The sequence below is a fragment of the Hibiscus syriacus genome, unplaced genomic scaffold, assembly GCF_006381635.1.
Source record: "Hibiscus syriacus cultivar Baekdansim isolate YM2019G1 unplaced genomic scaffold, ASM638163v2 tig00110239_pilon, whole genome shotgun sequence".
Taxonomy (NCBI): Eukaryota; Viridiplantae; Streptophyta; class Magnoliopsida; order Malvales; family Malvaceae; genus Hibiscus; species Hibiscus syriacus.
The window spans coordinates 553421-579896 of record NW_024062641.1 but is presented as its reverse complement, the minus strand read 5'-3'; the positions used below and the strand labels follow the sequence as shown (position 1 = coordinate 579896).

At 36.4% G+C, this 26476-nt stretch overlaps 1 pseudogene; it reads right to left on the bottom strand.

Annotated features, from left to right (window-relative positions):
• Nucleotides 1–14596: 14596 nt before the first annotated feature.
• Nucleotides 14597–23586, bottom strand: LOC120114640 (annotated as a pseudogene).
• Between the last annotated feature and the right edge of the window lie 2890 nt (nt 23587–26476).

Sequence of the window (26476 nt, the reverse complement as noted above, 5' to 3'; positions counted from 1 at the left end):
AACGGTAGAAGAATATTACTATGAGAAAATAGGAATTACTTCTCTCGATCTACCAAGGAGAAAACAATGATAATTCTCTCTTGATAAAAAGGAGAAAATAACTCTTAAGAAACTCTCTAAATTCTCTTTAGTATTGGAAGCTAGGGTATTGTTTTGAAGCTAAATGAGCTAGGGTATTTATAGTTGAAGTCTTAAGGACTAATTTGTAAATACCCTAAATTACAATGACTAAATTTAAGCTTTTACTATTTTATTTTTCAACAATTTGGTTACCTAAATTTGACAATATTAATTGCCCAAAACTATTTTTTCAGCTACCTTTGAAAATTGCATCATTCGGTGCTTACCTTTTCTTGTGGAAATTTCAACAATCTCCCACTTGAAGATTTGATTGGAACAATCATATCTTCACACCATTCTTTCTACCTTGTACCTTTATGTTGCTTACGTCTCTGACAGGCCACAGGAGGATCGACACCGAGTAAATTTATCAGTGTTGATCGCTTTGGTATGGATCTTTTGCATATCTACCGTCCCTTCTTCCACCTTTTCACGAATGAAATGGTACTGAACTCGTATGTGCTTTGTCCTTGAATGAAATGTTGGATTCCTTGCTAGATGCAAGGCACTTTGACTGTCACAAAACAGAGAGGCATACTCTTGATTGTGCCCAAGCTCCTCCAATAACATCTTCAACCAAATTGCTTCTTTACTGGCTTGTGTAGCTGCTACATATTCTGCTTCTGTTGTGGATGTTGCCACAACTGACTGCAACTTAGAAACCCAGCTTACAGCTCCATCAGCAACTTTGAACACATATCCTGTTGTAGATTTGCTTTTATCCAAATCCCCTGCATAGTCAGAATCAACATACCCATTGATAAGTAAATTTGATCCTCCGTAACATAATGCAACATTTGAGGTCCCTTTGATGTATCTCAAAACCCTCTTTACTATATTCCAATGCTCTTTACCTGGATTCGCCATGTACCGACTAACCACTCCCACTGCTTGTACAATGTCTGGTCTTGTGCATATCATAGCGAACATTAAACTTCCCATTGCTGATGCATACGGTACTCGAGACATCTTCATCCTCTCTTTTTCACTGCTAGGACTCATACTGGAGGATAATTTGAAGTTAATAGGAAGAGGAGTAAAAATTGGCTTATAATCTTACATGCTGAATTGTGACAAGATCTTCTTCAAATAATTCTTTTGTGAAAGCCAAATCTTCCTATTACTTCTGTCTCGGTGAATTTGCATCCCTAGAATCTTGTTTGCTGATCCCAATTCCTTCATTTCAAATTCCCTAGCCAGTTGTGCCTTCAATTCTTCAATATGATCTTTGTTGGGTCCTGCAACCAACATGTCATCCACATACAACAACAAAATAACAAAATCGTTATCACCAAACCTCTTGAAATAAGCACAAGGGTCAGCATTAAGTCTGTTGTATCCAAGGCACGTAATGAAGGAATCAAATCTCTTATACCAACATATCGGCGCCTGCTTTAGACCGTACAGAGATTTGTTCAACCTACAAACCAAGTTCTTCTTTTCTTTTTCTTCAAAACCTTCAGGCTAGAGCATATAAATTTCTTCTTCAAGATTTCCATGAAGAAAAGTTGTTTTAACATCTAGTTGCTCTAGATGTAAGTCCAATGTAGCTCACATTGCCAAAACTACTCGAACTGTTGTTAGTCGAACCACAGGAGAAAATATTTCATTGAAATCAATATCTTCTTTTTGAGCATATCCTTTGACCACCAGTCTTGCACGATACCTCTCAACTTGATCGTCACCATTTCGCTTGATTTTAAAGACCCATTTGTTACCAATTGGCTTCCTTCCTTGTGGTAGTGGCACAAGATCCCATGTATTATTTTTATGAAGGGCTTTGATTTCTTCTTGCATCGCCATCATCCACAGTGAAGTATCTGAGCTGTTTATTGTCTCCTGGTATGTTGATGGCTCACCGTCCTCTGTTAAAAGACAGTATGCAATATTACCTTCTATAACATAATTTGAGTGCCAATTGGGACGTCTTCTCACACGATCTGATTGACGAGTTGTTAGAGCTTCAGAATTCTCTGGTTCTTGTTCATCTTGTGCTGGTTCTGCTTCAGAAGAATCTCCTTGTTCAACCTCTTTTTCCACATGTATTTGTGTAGTCTCTGACTTTTCAATGCTATCATCGTCTTCTTTTCTTTGTAGCTTATTTTCTACAAAGATGACATCCCTGCTGATGATCACTTTACGGGCAGTGGGATCCCACAAGCGATACCCCTTTACACCATCAGCATACCTCAAGAATTTGTATTTCCTGGATTTTGGATCCAGCTTTGAGATTTCTTGGGAGTTGTACATCACGTACACAATACTTCCAAATATATGGAGGTTTGAATAATCAGCTGGTTTACCAGTCCACATCTCCATTGGTATCTTCAGCTCTATTGCAGTTGATGGAGCTCGATTCACCAAATAACATGCGGTATTGACTGCTTCTGCCCAAAATGATTTTTCTAGGCCTGCATCCCTCAACATTGCTCTTGTTCTTTCTAACAAGGTTCTATTCATCCGCTCTGCCACTCCATTTTGTTGAGGAGTGTTCGCCACTGTGAACTGTCTTTTGATGCCTTCTTTCCTGCAAAAGTCATCAAATTCTTCGCTTGTGTATTCTCCTCCATTATCTGTTCTGAAACACTTGATCTTATTTCCTGAATCAAGTTTCACCCGCGCTTTGAAGTTTTTGAAAGGGGAAAATACATCTGACTTCTTCTTAATAGGGTACACCCAACATCTCCTGGAGTAGTCATCAATAAATGAGACAAAGTATTTTGCTCCGCCTAGGGATGTAACTGGTGTTTGCCATACGTCAGAGTGAACCAATTCTAGAACACTTTTGCCTCTAGAATTTGATGTGTTGAATTTCAACCGGTGCTGCTTACTTGTTATGCAATGCTCACACAAAGGAAGTAATACCTTTGTTAAGCCTGGAAGTAGCTTTTGCTCCACAAGGACTTTCATTCCTTGTTCTGACATGTGTCCAAGTTTTTGATGTCATAGCATTGTCGAATCTGAACTACATGAGGCAACAGAGGCTTCTGCTTCTACCAAAGTCTCTCCCTTCAGCATGTACAAGTTTGTAGCTATCTTTTCACATTTCAGCACCACAAGCGCTCCACGGAACACCTTCATGATTCCTTTCCGTGTTTCAATCTTGCTTGCATTATTATCCAACAATCTGTAGGGATAATAAATTTTTCTTCAGACCTTTCACGTGCTGCATATCTCGAAAAACTTTAATTGTTCCATCATACATCTTCAATTTGATGGTTCCCACGCCAATGATTTCTAAGGCATGATCATTGCAACTATACACAGATCCTCCTGAGACTGGTTCATAATGATGGAACCATTCTCTTCTTGAGGTAATGTGATATGTTGCTCCCGAATCAATGAGCCATATATCTGCAAATCGTTTTCTTCCTTCCACGGTGGTTGACGCTTCACAACATAGAGCATCTCCATCATCTGAAGTGTTTGCAGTATTGCCTCTTGGATTGGAGTTTTTATTTAGACTCCAACAATCCTTTTTCAAGTGACCCTTCTTTCCACAGTGGTAGCACTTTAAATTCTTCTTGCTCCTCGACTTCGATCTACCATGTTTATGACTGCTGCTTTTGCCACGTTCTATTGATCTCCCTCTCATCGTTGTCAACGTTTCTGCTTGTTGCAGATTTACTTGTTTGTCTTCCTTGTTCTTGCGCCGATTTTCTTCTTGTAGAACACCAGCTGCAACATCATCGAAGACTAGACTGGTGACATTACTGTTTGTCAAGTTGATGATGAGTTTGATCGTACGAATCTGGTAGACTTTGAAGTAGAAGTTCAGCACGTTCTTGTTCTCCTATTTTACAGCTTAAGGATGTAAGCTAAGAAAATAAGGTGTTCAGTGTATTTAAGTGCTCCGCCACTGAAGTAGATTCTGACATACGGAGAGTGTACAATTTCCTCTTAAGGAAAATTTTATTGTGCAGCGATGTGGCCTCGTACAATATGGTAAGATGATCCCATATCTCCTTAGCTGTCTTTTTCTCCTCGATGCTTGACAATACTTCATCTGCTAATGCTAGATGAAAGTTTGCCATAGCATTCCCGTCCATCTTGTTCCATTTGATGTCATCTGCGAAATCCACCGGCCTTTCATTGATAGCCGCTAGACACCTGTCTTTCCTTAGGATGGCCTTCATCTTCAATTTCCACAATGAGAAATTTCTCCCATTGAATTTTTCAATATCAAATTTCGTTGACATAGCTTCTTTTACGGATATCTCCCACTATTTCACTATCATGAATAGTTCTCTGGAACCTTCAAAGAATAGGTAATAACTTCTTATTTTCTTATGTTGGAGGATCCACCTTTTGGTGGCAACTACAAAGACAATAAGAAGATATTACACACTCTAATCTAGCTCTGATACCAATTATTACGGAAGACGACTATCGGATAGAGCAAAATCGCAACTGATAATTTGAGAAAATAAAAATGAAGATAAAAAGAGACACAAAATTTACGTGGAAAACCCCTAAATAAAATAGGGTAAAAACCACGGGCAACGGTAGAAGAATTTTACTATGAGAAAATAAGAATTACAACTTCTCTCGATCTACCAAGGAGAAAACAATGATAATTCTCTCTTGATAAAAAAGAGAAAAAACTCTCAAGAAACTCTCTAAATTATCTCTAGTATTTGAAGAAAGCTAAAATGCTTTGGGATGGTTTGAAGCTAAATGAGCTAGGGTATTTATAGTTAAAGTCTTAAGAACTAATTTATAAATACCCTAAATTACAATGACTAAATTTAAGCTTTTATCATTTTATTTTTCAACAATTTGGTTACCTAAATTTGACAATATTAATTGCCCAAAATTATTTTTTAAATTGACTTTGAAAATTACATTATTCGATGTCTACCTTATCTTGTGAAAATTTCAACACTTGAAAGTGCCACCCAACTGCTTTTCTTAAATGCAAGCAAATGGAGGTCCCATGTTAATTTATCAGGATTCTTCAATGTATATAAGAGAAAAACTAGGCAGCATAAGCATTACATGCCATAGCCCATAGCCATAGGCACTTCATGAAAGCCTTTTAATTTATATCTCATCTGCAGGTAAGGACATTTTGTGTTCCTTGAATGCCCGGATGGGTTCCACACAGCATTGTTGTATTTATGCTTGTAGGATATCTCTCTCTCTCTCTCTCTCTCTCTCCCTCTCTTTACACTCCTCATCAGGCTCCATAATCATTAACGGTTTCATTGTTAGAGAAGATTCTTTGGGTAAATAAAACCATTGTTTGCCTCTTTAAGTTTTATCATATTGAATCCAGCTAGTCACCGGTGAAGGTAAAAAAACAAAAAGTTCACATGACATAACTGGAGTCCTCTTTTGACAGTGACAAATCAACAAAAAGTACAAGTAAAAAGATAAATAAGGTAATGGCAGAAAAAGTTAAGTATGTAACAGGCTGCAGCAGCCTGTTCTGCTCTGCACATGCTAGTTAACAGCTATACCATCTTTGCATTATTGAGCTATTGGTTGAGACAGGGAAGGGTCACGTATTTTTACTATTTACTACCCCTAGTGTTACTGCAAATTTACCCCCTCTCTAGTTAAATTTGGATCCTTCTGATTGGAAATGGACTTTATAGGGAAGGGAAAACTGTTGTGTTTCGATGTCATGACCCGATTGAATGTGGTGGGGCTTGCTGGTTCTGAATCTGAACTCACAAGCAATATTTACACACTGTGGCTGTGACCCTCTAACTGTCCCATCAATTATTTATTTTCATCACTACTGCTCTCTTTTTAAAATTTTGGGCTGATCCGGTGGGACCCGAAAACCGGAATGCATTCATCTTTTATTTACATTTTGGTTTAAATATAAAATAAATGTATAAATTATATATTTTTTTATGAATAGATGTTTAAAATATTTTTAACTCTTCCCAATATCTAACTTATAAACGTTATTATTTTATGTGCCTAAGCCATAAATAATGTTAAATTCTTTCGTTAAGTGACATCTGTAATTTTTCTAGTCATACGTAGTCGTAGTTGTCTTCGATCGACAACCGAAATCACGTGGGATCGCGATTTTCATTCTAAGATTTGTGGAGTATGAAACGTTGATTCATTGTCGATTGGTCATGATTTTCATAAGGGTTTTGGTTATCAAGGAGGTGAGGTCGGTGGAGTTTTGTCAATGTCAAAGAGCGACCGTCAACATGGATTTATGGGTTTAAATGAAGGCTTTTAAAGTTTTGGGGTTATTTCAATTTTTTAAAGTTTTTTTAAGAAAAATATATAATTTTAAATAATTTTTTGAAGTTACTAGATTGTGACACATGTCACTTAACAGGAGAAATTAACACCATTGACGACCCGAACACCTAAAATGATAACGTTTTTAACTTTAGGCATCGAAAAGAATCAAAAAATACTTTAGACATCTATTTATGAAAAATCGCTGTAGTTTAGACACTTATTTTATATTTAACTCTTATATTTTTCATATCATCCATCACCCTAGTCCGTACATTGGTGTGGTGTTATTTTTTTAGATAAATTACACCGTTTTTCACTGAACTTTACTTCTCTCCTATTTTGCTCACTGAACTTTACAATCAAATCATTTTTCTTACTCGATTATTTTCTATCTAACAGTTGATGATGTGGTTTTTTTTATTATTTATATAAAGTAATAAAAATTAAAATAAAAATAAAATGCGGTTGGATGCCACCACCGGCCACCGTTGATCGTCGTAGATGGCAATCGTTTGGTCCCAAAATGGGATAGGTCGCTTCGCCTCGACACCTTGAGTTCGAATCTGACCTTCATTTTGTCGAAACTTACACTGAAGTTCACGAATTTGAGATTGAAAGTGAGGAAATCGAAACATTTCATTCCAAATTCATGGGTTTTGGGATATTTTCCAGTGAAACAACCACCAGATTGAGACTTAGGAGGTCAAGACAAACCTACTCATGGAATTTGGGATTAAACGGCCACCATCTACGATGGTAGATGGTGGTCAGAATGAAAATGTCGTGGTGGTCGGCGGAGAGAAAATGAAGAAGATAAGGAAAAGGGGTAAATCATACCATGAGTCATTGAACTTTACTCTCTCTCATATTTTACTCACTAAAATGACGTTGTTTTGGAGTATATTTGAGTTTTTCAAAATGACATCGTTTTGATTTTTGTGCCACGTCATACGTCGTTAAATTGTTAACACCATAGTGAGAAAAATAATTCAATTTGTAAAGTTTAGTGAGCAAAATAAAAAAAATTTGAAAGAACGATGAACAAAATAGGAGAGAGAGAATTATTCAGTGAGGAACAATGTAATTTATCTTTTTTTCCTAACTCATGAATAATAAATTGATTCCATCAAGTACTCATGTGCCCCCTCAATTATCCATCAGACTCCCTCGTGGCTACAATCTAATGATAATTTTACTCAAATATCATCCAATAAAAAATATTTTTTATTTGAGCATTCATATATGATTAATTATTGAGTTGATATTCTCTGTCAATATATGTTTTATAGGCAATTTTATCCAAAAATCACCCTAACAGTTAAATATTACATGGCAGACACCCTTTCTCCAAATATTATCGATCTAGCACTCTTTCTAACAAAAAGCGGATCATGAGGTATGCCTTCGTAAGGTTTTTTCCGACTGGCGCCACTGTGAAAAAGTGCAGATCATAATCCATGCCTTCATGGGGTTCTATCCAAGTTGGCACCACAGTGGTAAAGTGGGGATCATGAAGCACGCCTTTGCTATGAATCATACATGTGGCAGAAGGCATGAATCATAATCCGTGTATTATATTTAAATCCCAACCGTTCCGCCTTAATTATCGCCCAACCCCCGTCCCCTTCCCCTATAAATACCCCTCATCCAACACTAATACCACACAAAAACACTCTATTTATTCATTCTATATACCGTTTTATCAAGTTTTAAGTAAATATAGTTATCGCTTTTAGAAGCTAAATTTTTTATTATATTATAATCATTTAATAGTTTATTATTTTATTATATTTTATTGTACTAATTTTTAAGTACTTTTTGTATTTATAAAATAGCAGGTGAGTTGTTGCGTTTAGATGAGAATCATATTTAGTCATTTTGTTGATACGGTAATAATTTTAAATTATTTTATTTTATTTATTGTGAATGTTTTATTCATTTATTTTTTTTAGTATTAGTTTATATTTTAATTTGTGTACTATTTATTTAATTAGGTGAATGACTGTATATTAGATCCATTTATTCATAACGCTAAATTAGAGATAACGAGTCATGTCTGGTCGTATTTAGCTAAGGCTGGATTCGGTTACATAGAAAAATATGAAGGATATTGTAACCTTGAATTCAACCTTATTTCTGCACTGATTGAGAGGTGGAGACCATAAACACACATATTTCATCTTCCATATGGGGAGTGCACTATTATGTTGGATGATATTTCCTTACATTTGGGGCTTTTGGTAGATAGGAATATTATTTCTAGTGTTTAAATGGTGATTGATATTTCTTGTGCTAGGAGTATCTTGGAGGTATCCCGCCTAATTTCAATGGTGGTCGAATACTGTTATCATGGTTGGTTAGAAATTTTCGATGGTTGAACGATGACTGTTTTGAGAAACATGCTCAAATATTTGTTCGGGTTTGCATATTGCAACTCATAGGAGAGATCTTGATGCCTAATAAATCTTACAACCAAGTTCATTGTATGTGGTTGCGTCATCTCGCAGATTTTTGAGTTATCAACTCATTCAGTTGGGGCTCCACGATTTTGGCATCTCTGTATAGAAAAATGTGTCGAGCAACTGATCATCAAAAAAATACTATCAACTGATATCTCATTCTTCTACAATCATGGGTGTGGTATCACATGCCCTTTTTATGTCTAGTCGTGAAAAACCTATTAGTATCCCATTATTATTGAGGTAATTTCAATATTAGTTTGTATATAAATAATTTTTTTGAGTATATAATGAATTTATTTTACACTAAATAGGTGGTCATCTATAAGGAAATATCATCGTGATATACCGGACGAATTGGAAGAAATTCAACTTCTATTGATCAAAAGGCTGGTACAGAGGTATGTACTTAAATTTTATTATTTTCCTTTAATTATCATATGTAATTAGAATAATTTTGATAAGAATTATATATATTTGTTTTAGTTTCAATAGACTCCTTATTCTACTGAAGAAATGAGGTGTTGCATCCCACCTCACTTGAGTGACCCATTAGATGTATGGATGACAGTGATCCCTCTGATATATTATGCTATTATTGTGTGGCATCCTATTGATTGCGTGCTCTACCAATTTGGTTTCGTACAATTTATTCCTAAAGCACCTAGCAATCTCGACAATATGTATAACATCGATAGACAGGGCAAACAAGAAGTCAACTAGCTGATGAAGTAGATGGAGTAGGTAATGATTTGAGAGGATCGACGTGGACACATTCCCCGTAGGTAGTCGATTTATGTGGATTATTATTCGGCTTCGGATAACTATTATCAGAGATTCAACATGAACGAGAAACTATTACTAATTTTCGAGGAGGCACGAGGCGGAAGCATTCATTGACATAAAGAAAAACGTTCACCGTCACAGTATCATCGTCCCCCGACTCGTGGACGAAGAGCAGGCGCTTCTGGCTCGTCCTCAACTGAAGCATCGGAACCATCACATCAATAATCAATTTATATTCTACATCCATTTTAGATGCCATTACGGCCATTTCAAATGGCATCGTAGCCGTTTCTGATGCCACCGTAACCATTTCAGATGCCACCACCCTAGGGTTTTATGACACCTCCTAGTGGATATACTTCCATGCTTATAGATCCAGCGTGGTCTTCATATGTTGATTATTTGGCGGGTGATGCTTCATCAGAGACACAAACATCTCTGACTTAGTTTTCACATTCATCGATGTCGATGTTGTCACAGTTTTCTATGAGCGGTGGGATGGTTAGTTATACACCTCCAGGGTCCTTAATCTATGGAGGTGTTACATCATCACCTGTCCCTCATCAACAAAATGTAGCTTCTACTACTGATGTTGTTGCTGCTGATGATGACTATGATGAGAGTGAGGAAGAAGGGCAACTTATACAAAGAAATCCTCATCGACATAGACAACCACCACCTTGTGGAACACATTTAAGACGCAGACATCAATAAACTTATTTTTATTTATTTTGTTTCTTAATGTTTTTATTTAATTATGAACTTTTTATTATTTTGCTTCTTAATGTTTTTATTTAATTATGAACTTTTTACTTATTTTGTTTCTTAATATTTTTATTATTTAATTATAGACTTTTTATTTATTTTATTTCTTAATATTTTTATTATTTAATTATGGACTTTTTATTTATTTTGTTTCTTATTTTTATTATTTAATTATTTGAATTTTAACATTTGTATTTAATTATTTTATTGTTTTTATTATTTAGTTTGTAATGTTTTTATTTAATTGAGTAACTCATCACTTGAGTAGCTCATCACTTGAGTAACACATTAATTAAAAGTAAACGAAAATGAAATAACACAAACTGAGGCTTCATAAACAATAATTAAATCGTCACAACATCAATCATCATTGGTTATTATGTGTCCATATCAATATCCACTATCTTATGCATTTGTCTACATTTCTTTGTTGATGAGGCTGATGTAATTGTACCCTTGCTCATTTTTTCCTCGTAAATCTTGAAGCATTGACTCAAATGTTTGAGGTAATAGTTCGTAACCTGAACGTCAAATGTAGTACTTACTGTTAATTTTCCATAAAAAATGAAAATGATTGAGAAATGAAATTAGACATTGTGACATACCCACGCGCACAAGTATTTTAAGCTCATATTTCTTCTTGAACTTTCCATGATAATTTGCAGCAATATGTCTGATACAATACTGATATTGGACATAAGGTGACTGTCATATTAGACCCAAAGGCTCTATTGTTGCTTTGATCCCAGCTCCGCGATATGAAATGACATATATTTTTTCCCTCGTGACATGTAAGCATAAGTTTTTGAGGAAAAAAGCTTAAGAATTTGTATCTTCTCCTTCAACAAAGGAAAAACAACTAGAAGAATGTTACGATTATCATCTTAGACAACTGCCAATAATAAAACTTGCTTGTATTTTCCACACAAGAATATCCCATCAATTTGAATCACTGGCTTGTAATATTTCACAGTATTAATACATTGTGGGTAAGTCCAAAAAGTCGGTAGAATTGGTATTGATCGCAAAACACTCGATCATTGTGGTATGCATGGTAAGTTTCAAAGTCCACTATTGTCCCAGGATTCAGTCTGCGCTATACCATAAACCAACTTGGTAGTTCGTTGTAAGATGAATCTCACTCGTCGTGAAGTTTTTTAATGATATTACGCTTTACCTTCCATGTTTTCCTTAGGAGATAATGTACCCATATTGAGACTGTATAGATGAAATCAACACCGTAATAACTATATGAGAGCTTGTTTTGACCATAGGCATGATGGCTTGGTTGATAATGTCGGAGTCCAAGTTGGGATAATCCTGGTTGATCCCTTTAGCACAACATGTATGAGGATCTTTGTATACGTTGGGCATAGTAGCAGATATACTTTTCGGTGGTGGATCGGTCGACTCTAGAGTGAACAGAATTACGAATGTTGTAATTCTTAATTGCAATCATCGTTTATTCTTTGGATAGAAATTCCATTACGATATATAACTCACCATCATTGACTGACGAGTTAAATTCGTAGTCATCAACATTAGACATATCCACAAATTCTGACTCGTACATTGCATCATAGTCAGCTTCATACATGTGTACTGGAGGTTCAGTGTGTATCATATTTATGGGAACTTCATTTACATCATCATCATGGGAGTCCATGTTGAATTGCGATGATTCTGGATTAACTAATTGTCCAGTCTCAACATCATTCGCACCTGGCTCACGAAGAGGTTCTTCTGGTGGAGATGAAGGTTTCTCTATGATTCCAATATTTAGGTCGAACAAGTTAGTAATTAAATGCCTTCCCCTTGAACTTAAAGCCATCGTATCGTACAGGTTTTGAACTGAGTGTTGTGTCACAAACATCTTCATATTGAGGTCGAAGAAGCTCATAGTTGAATGCCTCCCTTGGAACTTGTAGGCATTGTGTTAAATGGGTACTGAATAGATTGTTGTATCGAGGGCATCTCCATATTCAGGTTAAAGAAATTAGAAGATAAATACCTTCCCCTTGAACTGAAAGCGATGTTTCCATGCAGATTGTTCGTGGAATCACCTCGGTAGAGATCGTAACAAGTTGCTGATGAATGTCTCCCCATTGAACTTGATGAGATGGTACCAGGAAGTGGATTTCCCATTAACGAGTTAAAATAATTAAACATTACTTGAGTTGGTCTGTTAACTTGTTCGTGGAACCACCTCGATGGAGATCATAACAAGTTGCTGATGAATATCTCCCCATTGAACTTGATGAGATTGTACTAGGAAGTGGATTTTCTATTAACGAGTTAAAATCATTACACATTACTTCAACAAATATGACATACATTTGTGTATCAGTGTCTAAATTTTGATTATGAGCATCAACCATCATAGCAACATCATTATCGTTGAAGAGTTCAAACGTTGTATAAGTTAACAAAATAGTGCAGTTGGAAATCTATAGTGAAGCGAGGACATTCTTCTAGTACTTCCAACACGAGTCTTCCTTGAAATTTTAGTGATCAGCTCCTTAAGAGTGATGTTTCTCTTGAAGGATATTCTGACTGAATGATTTGATGCGAAGACAACGCTGATTTCACATTCCCGAATTTCTTCATCATAATAAACAATAACTGAAATACACCTCATTTTGAGAGTTTAAGAGTTTGAAAGATTGAGAGTCATATATCTACAAAAATAGTAGCTGAAATACACCTAATTAAATAAATAGTATACGAATTATAATATAAACTAATGCTAAAAATAAAAAAATTCACAATAATTTAAATAACATAATTTAATATTGTTACAATATCGGTAAAATATCTCGAGATATGATTCTGTCTTCCATTTTACAACTATAAAAAATAATACAAAATAATTAATACAATAAAATTTAATCAAATAATTAAATATAATAAAATAAAAAATTATTTTAACTTATAAAAACTACAACAAAATCTACTTAGCTTGATAGAAAGAAGAATGTTAAAGTAATTTTGGTGTAGTTTGATGTTTGCATTCGAGGTATTAATAGTGGAAAGGATAGGTGACCGAGAGAGTTGGCTCAGGTAATAATGGAGTGTGCAATAATTCGTGAATAATAGAAGGCACACCTCATGATCCGCGCTTTCCTTGCACGTGTCAGATTTCCCAGTGATGGTGCGCTTCATAATTAGTGTCTTTGCTACGTATCGCCAGTTCAGACAGAATCTCCTCAAATGTCACTTCATGATTCGCGCTTTTCTACCGTGGCACCAATTTGGACTAAACCATGCGAAGACGCGCCTCATAATTCACACTTTGTCAGAAAAAGTGCTAGATCAATAATATTTAAAGAAAGAATGTATGACAGATAATATTTCATTATTAAGGTGTTATTTGGGTAAATTTGCTTGTTTTTTTATAAGAAACATTTTCCGTTGATGTGACAGAAGATTCGTTATGCAGAAAACGCCTTTGTTGATTTTGATTAGGTTGGACAAAAATGAAAGAGAGATCCAAAAACATTTTAAATTATACGAGTTTTGTCTATAATGAGCAAACTTGTTCAGTGCGTTACTAAGATAATTGCATGAGCAGGGACACGAATCGGGCGTTGACAATATATGTGTATAAATTTTATATTCAACCCCTCAATAAATTTGAAATCTTTAAACATTTCATAACTCACGTATCTAAACAATTTCTTATAAGCTTTTAAAGTCTCACATTGATCGTATCTATATTCATGTAATTACATGTTTTCGATATGCATCACACGTATATGTTTGATATTTTACAGCTTTGTATGTTTTTTTATATATATTTCTACTCAAATTTTTTTTATATACAAGTAGAAGAAACATTTTATAAGACACTTTTAAAAATATGTCCTACAGGATGTGTTTTCAAAAGCGCATCTTATCTCAACTGAAAAATAATATTCAATAACTAATAAATTAAATAATTATTTTTAAATAGGATGTACCTCGCTCAAATATTTGTTTCGAAAACGTCAAATTCCGACAATCTCAGGTGTCCTGACGCAACTTCGCCTTTTCCCAATGATTCTCCCAACGGCTACTTCTCCCCCATCCCTCTTGCCACGTGGCTTTTCCAGTTTAGACGTTATACTTTGGCGGGATTTTATCCACCGGTAACGGAGCCTTCTGTATGGTACAATTTTACCCTTGGAAAAAAAAAACACAAAAAAATAATTGCACTTACTGGTAAAAACAAGGGGGCGAAAAGAATGACTTCTTTTGTGGAAGTAATTCTTTTACAAAATACAAGTTAAGGCTAGTGATTCAGGGTCTAACTCAAGCAGCCCCGACTCCAGCAACTCCGAGACTTGCCCTTTCTCCAATTGCTTCTTCACCCATTTCACAATGTCCTCGTCTTGGTTAAACATCACCGGTTTTCTTCCCGTAAGGATTTCCAACAGTACGATCCCGAAGCTGTACACGTCGGTTTCTTTGGTCGGTTCACCTGTTATAACAGCTTCTGGTGCTACGTAGCCTAGAGTGCCGACCAGGGTTGAGGACGAAGAAGCTTCCGCCGGGGTTGCTATTATGAGTTTATCGAGTCCAAATTCGGATAAATGAGCTTCGAAATCGGCATCGAAGAGGACGTTTTGTGGTTTGACATCACCATGAACGATCGATAAAGAGTGTAAAAATGCTAGGCCACGAGCAATGCCGAGGGCAATGAGATGAAGCATTGGCCAGTTGAGCATATGTCCCTCTTGGTGAGATGCTTCTTGGATGAGGGTAGCTAGGTTTCCATTAGGCATGTAGTCATAAACAAGGAGTCTTAGATCAGGAGGGCCGGCATAGTACCCCCTTAGGACTGTTATGTTTCGATGCCTGACCTTCCCAAGAAATTCGGCTTCTTTTCTAAATGTAGCTTCATCAATCGATCCATCGACGAGTCGACGGATAGATAGGACCATTCCGTCTTGAAACGTTGCCTTGAAAACAAGCCCATTTCTTCCCCGACTCAAGACATTTTCCTCATCAAATTGCCTCGTCGCTTCAAGTGTCTCCGCTAGAGTAATCTTGTTATTGAACATAACTAGTTTCGGACCTCCATTTTCACCACTTCCATGGCTCTGGTCAGCTCCTGAACTTGCACGAGCCGGACTCCTCTTCTTCTCCCCAGTTACCCATCCTCTCAGCTTCTGCCACCACCGTATAAGGCTGTAAATATATCCACAACAAAACACTGCAAAAACGCAAGCCCCGCCAACGACCATAGCAATCAATAGAATCACTTTTCTCTGCTTTATTGTCCTTACATTTGCACATTCTCTTAATGGCTTACCACATAGTTCTGCATTCTTTGAAAACAGAGAAGCATCATTGAACCGAGAACCAATTGCATTCGGAATCTCACCTCCGAGATTGTTTCTCGACAAATTCAAGTACTTCAAACTAGACATGTTTGAAAAACTTAATGGAATGGATCCACTCAATCTGTTGGAAGAAAGATTCAAACTTGTTAAGTTGGACAAATTTGACAACGAATCTGGTATGGTACCTGAGAACTGATTTCCATCTAACGACAAACTAGTCAAGGAGGAACACTTGGAAATTTGCTCTGGGATTTCACCATCTAACTTATTGGAACTCAAATCAAGCTCTTTTAAATGAGACAACCGAGAGAAATCACCTGGTGCATTGCCCTTCAATCGATTCGAACGAAGCTGAAGCACTTCAAGATCAGAACAATTACCAAGCTCGACCGGTATCATACCCGAAACTCGATTGTGGGACAAGGAAAGCACAACTAATGAGTGCAAGAAACCATAGGTGCTTGGAATCCGACCAGTGAATTCATTGGACCTAAGATTCAAGGATTTTAAGCCAACCAAGCTGCTAAAACCTTCAGGAACATCACCAGATAACCTGTTTTCTTCTAAAGCCACGACCTGCAAACTTGGCAACCCAAAAAACTCAATAGGCAACTCACCGGAAAGCTGCTGCTTACTCAAATCAAGATATTTTAATTTCATCAAACTCCCAATAGTTCCAGGAATCATCCCTGAAAACCCGCAAGCACTTAAATTTAAATCCACCAAACTAGATAAAACCGACAACCCTTTAGGAATTTCCCCAGAAAATTTGTTGTGACTGAGGTTTAAAGTAGTTAAATTACCCAAGCGGATTATATCTTCTGGCACGGTTCCGGTCAAGTTATTTCCACTCAAGTTCAGCATTTCAAGTCCTGAAATGTTCCCAAACCCGAACGGGATTGAACCGAAAAATAGATTTCTTCCCAAAGACATGCTTTTCAAGCTCCTCATTTGACTTAAAAAGATCGGTAATTTACCCGAAAACTGGTTTCCTTCAAAATCAACCACCTTTAACAAACTGCATTGGAGGAGTTGATTAGGGACCGAACCGGTTAGAGAGTTGTTGGCCACTCTAAGTTCTTGTAAGTTGAAAAGGTTGCCGATTTCGACGGGTAGTAAGCCAGTAAAGAAGTTTCCAGAAACATCCAAAATTCTTAAAGTGGTCGAACTGGTCAACCAAGATGGAAACTCTCCATGGATGTGATTCTCCTGAAAGTCCAAAACCTCCATAACCGAAGCACAAGTTCCATTATTTCGCGGCTTAACAAGTTTCGTGAACTCATTGAATCCCAGCTGAACAATCCTCAACGACGGTGTTCTGCTCCCCGGTGATTTACAGAAAACGGTTTCGGGAACCGGACCGGAGAGCCGGTTACGCGATAATGCAAGCACTTGAAGATTCGGAACCGCGACGATACTTCCCGGAAGTAATCCTTTAAGCTTGTTGTCTTCAGCGCTAAAATGCACCAATGAAGAACAGTTCGCAATAGCCGACGGCAACGTGCCGTACAACTGGTTCGAGTCGAGCCAGAGGAACTCCAATTGTTGGAAATTTCCGATGCTCGCCGGAACTTCACCTGAAAACCGGTTGTATGAGAAATTGATGAGTTGTAGTTGAGACTGGACCGAGAAATTCCACGGCATGTCCCCCGAGAAATCGTTAGAGGATAAGTCCAGGAACCGGAGGGACGGCGGAATTACGGCGGTGATTCTATCGGAGAGATAGTTATGACCTACATTTAGGACTTGTAAGTTGGTGAGGTTGAAAATGGAAGGCGGCAGTTTCCCGGAGAATGAGTTGTGCTGGAAGTAAACGGCGCGTAAGAGAGCGCACTGAGATAGCGAGTCAGGGATGGAGCCGATAAACTTGTTAGAATGGAGGCTTAACTTGCGTAGCTCACGTAGGTTGGTTAACTGATCAGTGAGTCGGCCACCGAGTTGAAGACGAGGCAAGAGGAGCTCGCGGACACGGTGGTTGTAACAGACAATGCCACGCCAGTCGCAGGGAGCTGACGGTGTGGAGTCGTCCCAGCCATCGAGAGCGCCAAGTGGGTCGCTGAAAACGCTCCGTTTGAATGACGTCAGCGCTCGGATCTCAGATAAAGTGATGGCGCTGTGGTTTTGGGCGTAAGAAGAAGAGACAAGGAGGTTGAAGGTGAAGAGCGTAAGTAAAGAAAGAAAGACAGCCCTTACTTCCATAGAAACAGAGATTTCGGGTATGGGGAATAGGAGGAATGGGAAAGTGGAGAGCTTTAGAAATGGTGGAGGAAGAGACCCAGCGTGTGCTACCACTTACTCACACTCAACATTTGAAGCTTCATATAAACGACGACATATAAGGTTTATTTCTATGATGAAGGAAGCATTAATCCAAACATAAACTGATTGAAGGCTTTTAAACCATCAACTAAAATTATTCTAAAAAAATACTAAACTAAGTTGATAGTCCTTTATCTGATTAAAAAAGAGAGAGAGAAATGTTGATTTTTAATAAATTAAGGAAAAATGAATAGTTGAAGAGAGCCGTGAAAGCTACAGTTTCTCTTTCTTTCTTTTTTCCTTCGGTGGCGGATCCGTCGATAGTATAGGTGCCCGTTTTAAATTTTAATTTTTTTTTCGACTTATTAATTAATTTTATTAATTATATTTATCTTAAAATCTTAATTATATCTATCTCATATAAAAGAAATTATAATTTTAGTATACGCGTTCACTCTGTAAAAATATTTGTAGATGTAACTTAGTACGAGTGTATATAATAATCTAAAATGTAGCTGTTAGTTGGAACTAGACCTGTCCAAACCCCGCTCCATTGTCCCCACAATCAACAACAATAGAAGAAAATACATTTGGCCATTCGAAGTTGAGGGAAAGAGATGAAGTTTTGAAGCCGAGCAAGGGCGGGCCATGTTTGCCTTTGTAAGCCGATCCAGTAGCTAGTTCAAAAGATCAAAGTTACAGAAATTAATGTTGAGATTTTGCGTCATTTCGAGTCACATTCTAGAATTTTATACAATCAAGAGGAGGGATTATACATCATTTTAAAGCCCCTTTCGATCTGAGGCGGTGGCTGCCCTAACGCCGACAGCTATCGGTCATTTGAGAAAAGATACTTGGTGGATGAAATAGAAATTGAGTTATATAATAAAGATTAAATTGGTATATTATTTTTTTGGGTAAAGTACACAAATAGTCCCCAGATTATAGGGTTTTATTTTATTTAGTCCCTTGACAATTAAAAGTTACAAAATAATCCTTCAACTGTAGAATGCTACTTTATTAAGTCCCTCAACTATTAAAAATTATAAAATGGTCACTCAATATTCATTATGTTCCAAAGTCGTCCTTTTACTTTAAAAGATTGGTGGTTGTCTAAGCTAGACGGTAGCATAATGGCTGAAATATGATAGCTATTTGAGATTTTGAGATCAGATTTTAACATATCATAGTCATCAAATTAACGTTCATCTCAAATTACCATCAAAGTTTAACAAAAAGGATGAGTTTGGAAGATAATAAATAGTCGAATGATTATTTTGTAACTTTTAATAGTCAAGGGACTCAAAAAGTAACACTATATAAAAAAGGACCATTTTGTAACTTTTAATAGTTAAGAGACTTAATAAAGAAGCATCCTATAGTTGAGAGACTATTTGTATACTTTACCCTTATTTTTTTAACAAGAATTTTGTTATGATGGATATTGAACCCACAATTTAAGACAGATAAAAAGTGTCAATCTAATTTTTTTTAATCATATGACTTAAAGATTATTGAGGATTATATTATTATTATTATTATTTTGATTAAACTAAGGTCATTACAAAGTATTATATGTGCTAAATACTCACAATCATTTGACAATGAATGTTTAATCACCCTTCTGCAGCTGCTGGTGCTCAAACTCATGACCTTTAAGAATAACAATATTCCTTTAACCAATGAAATAAATGGTTTGTGATGATTATATTATTTAAATGACATGTTTAGCATTTTATTATTAGAATTAACTTATAATAATGTATAAATTTGAGAATTAAATTTATTATTAATAAACAATTATCACATCATCTCGCATTAAAAATATAATAATACAAACTTTAAATTATGCGTTTAATATCTAAACTATCATTTTTAGTATGTTTTAGTACTTATTTTTTTCAAAACTATACTTAAAGTTTAGTTTTTATTTCATTTTAATACACTCGTTCAAAATTTAATGATAAATTTTGAATTTTTTTAAAGTTTAGGTACTAAAATGGACCAAAACTAATAGTTTAGGTACTAAACACGTTTAGTTTTTAAAGACATGATACTAAAATGAAACAAAAACTAAATGTTAGGTATGCTTTTGAACAAATTGAAAATTTAGATACAACAACGGGCCAAAAATGATAGTTTAATCAGATGATTAGTTTATAATTTTTACTCCATCCGTCGCACTAAATGTGTCAATTATTGACTTTAAAAAAGTCAAAAATTTTAAACATTGACCATAATTATTTTAAATAATTAAATTTTATAAAAATATATATTTGAAAACTACATGATTTAAGGTTTTTAAAATATATATTTTCATATTTTTAACAATAATAAAATTTTAAAAATAGTAAGTTAAAGTTAAAAAAATTTGATTAAAAGAGTTAACAATGGACAAATTTAATGGAACATATAGAGTATTATTTAAAGATTCAATAAAAGAGATATATTATTAAAGTGATAAAAAATACTTATATTGTCTCATTAATGTAGGTTAAATTTTTAATGAGTTAATTGCACTAAACGTCCTCAAACTATGGTCCTCATTCTAAATTGATCCTCAAACTTTTGAATATTTGAATTTCATCCCTAAACTATAATTCTCATTATAGATTGGTCCCTATAATTTTGAGCATTCCAATTTCATCCCTGAGCTATGACCCTAGTTCTATATTAGTCCCAAACTTTTAAGTGATTTAAGGGATGTTATTGGAATTTTCAAAAGTTTGGGGACTAATTTAAGAGAGGATCATTGTTTGGGTATGAATTTAGAATGTTTAAAAGTTTAGGGGGCAAATTTAAATTGAGGGTCATAGTTTAGGGATGAAATTAGAATGTTCAAAAGTTTGAGGACCAATTTAAAATAAGGGTCATAGTTTGAGGATTATAATGCAATTAACTCAATTTTAATATTTATCTTAAATTTCTAATATCTCTATTTAATAAAATAAAGACTCAATAAAAAAACATTTTATAATTTTGTTGGTACATGGATATTAAATATGGCATGTATCTCATATTTTTAACGTGGCTTCCCCTCTGACATCTGGCAGCAACGAGGGATTAGCTTATTCGAAGGATCCGTTAGTATGTCTTGAATTTTGTTAATCTTGTTACAGCTTTTAATCAACAAAATGCCTTGCCTTTATTCAAACGTAAAACATGAATATAAAGGAACAGAAAAGTCGTAGATCCTTCCATGCAAAATATGTCATAACAAACCTAACAAATTCTTAGAGGCCTATCGTGCCAGCTCAGCCTTCTTGCTGTCTCACCCGTTATCGATGATTCTCATTAATTTTCATAGCTTCAACAGCTCAATCCGAAACATTGAGCTCGTTGCGAAATAAAGAGAAATAGGCACGAGAAAGGGGTTTAGTGAGATCATTCGCTTTTTGGTGTTGAGCAAGAACATAATTAACACAATATTGCCAGATTCAAACTTCTCTTGAATAAAATGAAGATCTAACTCAACATGTTTAGACCGCGAATGAAAAATAAGATTGACACTCATTGCAATTGCACTCGTGTTGTCACTCCAAACAACTAGTGTGGACGTGTAAGACATACCCATCTCGTTCAATAAAACATTAAGCCATGAAATGTCAGCGGCAAGTTCAACAAGTCCACAATATTAAGCTTCAATGGTAGATCTGGGTATCGAGCGTTGACGTTTAGAATCCCATGAGACTAGATTGCCATCAAAAAAAGACATAAAATCGTTAAATTGAATGACGATCATTAACATTGCTTGCCTAATCATATTAGAGAAAGCATCCAATGCACCAAGTCACTCTTTCCAAAAACCACACAGCCACCTAGTGTTGCTCGTGAAGATCATGCATATATTAAGCAACTTTATTGACACTAAAAGCAATGTTGAGTCAAGTATGATTCAAGTATAAAAGTGTCCCAACAACACTTCGATAGAATTGAACATCGGATAACAAACAGCCACTTTCCTTACATAGCTTTGGAGTCACAACCATTGGCGTAAGAACGAGATGAGCTCCTTTCATGCCTGTCTGTTCAAGAAGTTCAAGAATGAATTTCTTTTGATGTAAGATAAGAGTCTGAGAATCCTGTTGAACTTCTAACCCCAAGAAAAAAATTAACTCCCCTAAATCCTTTAGCGAGAACTCACATCCTAATTGAGTGACAACTTGCTCTACATCACTTGCATTATGTCTAGTGATGATAATATCATCAACATACACAAGAGCATAAATGAAACAATTACTCAATCAACGAATGAACAAAAAAGTATTTGCGTGCGTTCCTCGAAAGCTAACGTGAAGAAGAAACTCTCGAAGCTTACCATACCAACTTCGAGGAACTTGCTTAAGACTGTAAAGAGTATTCTCAAGCTTACACACCAACTTCGAACCATTTTAAGAAACCTGCTCGAATCCCCGGAGGTTGCACCATAAGCACCTTCTCAAGAAGCTTACCATTAAGAAATGCATTATTGACATCAACTTGTCGAGTTTTCATCCATGCATAACTGCTAAAGCAAAATGAATTTAATGGTGGTTGGCTTGATAATCGAACTGAATAAAAGTATTTGCGTGCGTTCCTCGAAAGCTAACGTGAAGAAGAAACTCTCGAAGCTTACCATACCAACTTCGAGGAACTTGCTTAAGACTGTAAGAGTATTTCAAGCTTACACACCAACTTCGAACCATTTAAGAAACCTGCTCGAATCCCCGGAGGTTGCACCATAAGCACCTTCTCAGAAGCTTACCATTAAGAAATGCATTATTGACATCAACTTGTCGAGTTTTCATCCATGCATAACTGCTAAAGCAAAATGAATTTAATGGTGGTTGGCTTGATAATCGAACTGAATGTATCATGAAAATCTTGACTAGGGACCTGAGCAAAGCCCTTTACCACCAACCGAGCTTTATACTTGGCCATTGACCCATCCACATTCTTCTTAACCCAAAACAGCCAGTTACAACCAATAGCACCCCTATTTGGAAGTAACGGAACCAATCACCATGTGTCGTTGCGGATAAATGTATCATATTCATCTAGAACAATCGATTTCCACACAGGATAATCTAAGGCCTGATTAATGGTAATAGATTCATCATCATTAAGAAGAGCTTGCACAGAAAAAACCTTGGGCCTGAAGACACCATCCTTGTTGCGAGTGATATTTGAGTGAATATTAGACGAGAGAGGAAAAACACTGCCAGATAGTGCAATGCTCAATCCACACACATCATTATGCAGTGCATTATTGGCAACAGTAGGAGGTGTTTGTATCAAACCATTCTCAGCATCATGCGGTGCATTATTGATTGTAATTGGCGATATGATGTGTACAATAGTAGGTGGAGAGATTACAACATTGTTTGGTTGTCTGGGGTCATGACCAGAGAAGTATCACATTGCACGGTGCCAACCTGGATAGTGTTCGATGAAGAAGCACCACTACCACTTGACGAGTTAGCCTCTCCTTCGGTAACACATGGAGGCTTACAATTACGAACAAAAGGAACAGCCCCTAGCACTATATCAATATCAGCATATGGTAAAGAATATTACCCAGAAGAACCAATGGAGGCAGTAGCATGTTCAGCAAAGGGAAATATGCTTTCATTAAACCTCACGTGCTGAGAAATATAGATACGACCATTAGTCACCATATACAAGTAGCCCTCGTGTTGCACACTATAACCAAGAAAACTGCAAGCCTGCGATCGAAAGGCAAGCTTGTGTGATTCGAACGAATGAAGACACAGGAAACATCGGCAACCAAAGACATGTAAATTCTCGAAAGGAGAGCTCTTGCCAAATAACTTCATAAACAGAGGAAAATTATTAAAAACTCTCGTCGACAATCGATTAATTAAGTACACAACAGTGACAACAACGTAGGATCAATATTTTAGTGGTAATAAGGCTTGATCAAGTAATATAAACACCATCTCAACAATATACCGATGTTTACGCTTAACAACACCATTATATTGGGAGGTGTGGGAACATGTGAGACGATACTGAATCTCATCCTCCTAAAAGTTCCATGGCGAACAGACAAAATTCACCACCCTAGTCACTCTGAACATCCTTAATGTCTTTATCGAATCAAATCCGAACCATATATTCAAATAGTTGGAACGCATACAACGCTTGATATTTTTCCTTCAATAAGTATACCCAAGAATACGTTGTGCACGCATCAACAAAGGATATATAATAGAGATATCTATTGGAAATCTGTAAACACCAACTAAAATAGTGAATCATAACCAATATGAGATGTAGAAAATGGCAAATAGTGACTTTTCCTATATTGGCACGCTAAACAAATAGTGTTGTCATCAGTAAAGTTGTAGCCAACGTTACAATCACGACAAACTGCAAGTAAAGTATCACGGTTAGGATGACCTAATAGTCTATGTCAAATAGAGACGAGACAGATCGTGAGCTACTCGAATCGACTTGATCAAGGCTCGATAAATGCTCGAATTGAATGGACTCGACTCGAGTTTTTAACGAGCTGAAATGAGCTACTTGATATTCGACTTGAAAAAGCTCGTGAGTAGCTCGAAAACATAATATATTAAGATTTTATTTTTTAAAAAAAATTATTAATAATATTAACATTCATGTATTGATTTTTTTAAAAATACAATAATATTTTCATGTATTTAAAGTTCAGGTTCGAGTTTGAGGCTTCAATCGAGTTAAGTTTAAGAATTTTTTTTCTTAATTTCAAGCCTTTTCGAGTTGCTCACGAGCTTCAGGTCAAGATTTCGAGTTTGAGTCGAGCTTGAAAATTTTAAGCTCGCGAGTTTTTCGACTCGAGTCGAGCTTCATTTCAGAGTTTTCGAGTCGAGCTCAACACTACTCGAGCTCGACTCGGCCCGTTTACACCCCTAATGCCAAAGTACATGGTCAATAACACCACGAGCCATATTAAATTCGAGGTGAAAATTATTATGCATTAAAGAAGAGTCAAACTCATAAAGTCCCATCTTACGACCTTCAAGCAACACTGCCTTCGCTCATCCTCCAGATAGAGATTATTTAAAAAGGTGAGAAGTAGTAAGTGCATATAGGAGTAAAGAGAAGGAACACATATTTACAAAAGGACCACCACAAAGTACTAGAGAGACTGATAACCGGTTGAACCACTAAGAAAGTTCTGATCAAATTAGTGCCACCATCGATTAACCAGGTGACCAACTTTACCACACAATTGGCAAAAAATCCTTGGCTTACCACGACCATGACCTCCCTGTTGAGAGAATGATGCAGCTCACGTGAATGAAAAGTGTGTGTGTGTAGTTCCATGCATGTACATGCAACTCATGCATAGAGAAGTTCTAGAAGTTAGTCTAGAATCTAGGTTGTTATGAGATTGTTAGTTAGTTAGGTGGTTGTTGTATTGATGTATATAAAACAATAGTGTTGTATACTGTGATGTGTGTATAATCCAATCAAGAAAATAAAGAACTCTCTTGTTTCTTCTTGAAGCGTTTTTGCAAAATTCAACATGGTATCATTCGCCTTCGGTCATGGAGTCCTCTGTTGAGCTACGATGGCTCTCTTTGGTGACTCAACCTCCTCGTCAGCTCATATGTTTACCAACAAAAGGGTAAACGTGGTGCTTGATGAGATGAACTTTCTTTTATGGAAGCAACATGTTCTACTTACAATTCTCAGCCACCGTCTTAAACGGTTACTGAATGGCTTGTTAACAGCTCCTCTAGAGATGGTTGTTGATGCAAATGGCAAGACTGTTGCTAATGAAGCCTATGAAGACTTCATAGCTCAAGACAACGCCCTTGCATCCTGGCTCTTATCCACGATTATGCTCCATTATTGCCACAATTCATTGGTGCCGAGTCAGCCACTGCTGTTTAAAACACATTTCTATAATTTTGTGCCAATCGATCCACCACCACGGTTATGAATTTACATTAAAAGCTTCAGTCTATGAAGAAAGGTGATGATTCTATACGAGTTTACCTCACTTGAGTTAAAGAAATTTGTGATTTCGCTTGCATCATGTGGAAGTCCAGTGTCTCAAGTTGAACACAACGTGAGTATTCTTAAAGGACTTCGTGTGAATACCAGCCATTCATGGCAGTAATCACCACTAAACGAGAAACTCTATCTTTGGTTCATGTTTACTCGATGCTTGTTGATGTGAAAACACAGATTGTAGGGTTTGATTCTTAGTCTGAGAACCTTCCAATGAGTGCTTATGTTGCTCAAGGAAGAGAAGCGGCTGGTTTTCTGAATCGTCTCGTGGTGTTGATCCTGTGGATGTTGTGGAGGTCGTGCACGGCTTCAATGCCAGTTATGTGGTAAGAATGAGCATTCTGTAGATCATTTCTAGTATCATTTTGATCGAGACTTCCCTGGGGTTAATGCGTTTCTGGTTCATCACGATCCAGAGAGGATTCTGGTGCTGCTAATTGTGCCGCGTTTGACTCGTCAGGATGGTCTTGCTACAATGCCAAGCAAATGTCCTCTTCTAGTTAGCCTCGGCAAATGTGGCTTCAGGTAAACATTGGGTTGTTG